Source organism: Lepus europaeus, chromosome 18 (assembly GCF_033115175.1).
Source record: "Lepus europaeus isolate LE1 chromosome 18, mLepTim1.pri, whole genome shotgun sequence".
NCBI classification, from domain to species: Eukaryota; Metazoa; Chordata; class Mammalia; order Lagomorpha; family Leporidae; genus Lepus; species Lepus europaeus.
The window spans coordinates 8,590,994-8,592,471 of record NC_084844.1 but is presented as its reverse complement, the minus strand read 5'-3'; the positions used below and the strand labels follow the sequence as shown (position 1 = coordinate 8,592,471).

General features: G+C 61.3%; 1 pseudogene; it reads left to right on the top strand.

The window, feature by feature from the left end:
• The first annotated feature begins 343 nt into the window (after positions 1-343).
• Positions 344-1,203, top strand: LOC133776929 (probable splicing factor YJU2B; annotated as a pseudogene).
• The last annotated feature ends 275 nt before the right edge of the window (positions 1,204-1,478 follow it).

Below are 1,478 nucleotides of genomic sequence, written 5' to 3'. Positions count from 1 at the left end.
TTGTATTCTTCCACATTCTCGCCATTTCAAAGGAAGTCTTAAAATGAGCCTCGCTGTGATTTTTCGCTAATATTTTCCCATTATTTTGGACACTGTAATGGTTTCACAACTCAAATATGAAATACGTTGGGGGAGGGGTTAGGCAGGTGGTGCGGGGCTTAAGGGCTCTTTAAGACACTAGAATCCCACATCGCAGTGCCTCCGTTCAAATCCTGGCCTCATTCCTGCGCCCCGCTTCTTGTCCATGTGCACCCTGGCAAGCAGCAGCTAAAGGCTCAGGTAGTTGGGGACCTGCCACCCACATGGTAGGCCCAGATCGAAGTTCTAGCTGCCAGCTGCGCAGAAGCTGTCACAGGGCATCCTCATCATTCGGTTCGAGATGTTTTACAACATCTGGTGTGACGGCTGCAAGAGCCACACTGGCATGGGTGGGCAACTACTACACGACCCCCATCTACAGGTTCCGGATGAAATGGTGTACGTTACAACGTGGAGAAGAAGAAAGTGGGCAACTACTACACAACTACTAACTACAACCACTAACTACAACTACTACAGGAAATGTCGTGCGTCCACTACATCGAGACGCAGACGGACCCCGCCAACTGTGGCTACGTGATCGTGAGTAGTGCAAGGAGGAGCGCTGGGACACGGTGGACAGCGAGCAGGTGCCGCGGCGCGCTCTGGAAGGCCCTGCCGGCCCTCAGCCACATCCAGGAGGCCCAGAGCGCCTGGAAGGACGACTTCGCGCTCAACAGCCCTGCGGGAGGAGCAGCCGCGGGACCAGGCGCTGCGGGCCAAGGCCAGCCTGGCCATCCCGCAGGTGCCCGAGACGGAGGCCCACCGCAGGCCGGCCGCCCTGCTCCGCTTCCACACCCCGGACTCCTCCGAGGACCGGCAGAAGCTCAAGCGGTCCGAGATCATCAGCCGCTCCCGGTTCGCCTCGCTGGCGGCTTCGGCCCCGGCTCCAGCCCCGGCCCCGGTGCCGCCGCCGGCGGGGGCAGCAGCAAAGCCAGCAGTGTTCTCAGGAAGCTGGCCCAGAGCCGCAGGCCCACGCCCGTCGCCATCACCGTGCAGGACCTGGGCATCGTGCGGCGGAGGTCGCGGGGCGTGCCCGGGAGCCCCCAGCCCGCGGCCGAGACCCCCCAGCCTGGGGAACCGCAGGGGGCGGCTCAGGACAGAGTGTCCTCAGGAGGCTGCTGAGAAGCCCAAGTCCGGGGGCTCAGAGGGTCAGCCCGGGAGGTGGCCCCCAGCCCCAAGCCCGAGCCCCCAGCCCCAGCAGCCTCAGCTGCTCCCTCGTGGCCGGCTGCTGGGGCTCGAGAGTGAGTGGGTGGGTGGGTGGGTGCACTGTCGGCCTCAGGGCCCTCGCCTCCTCGCATTAAAGCCCTGTGTCTTTGCAAAAAAAAAAAAATTGTGGAAATTCAGAGTGTGAACCAGCGGAAGGGAACACACACTCTCCCTTTCAAATAAATAAAATA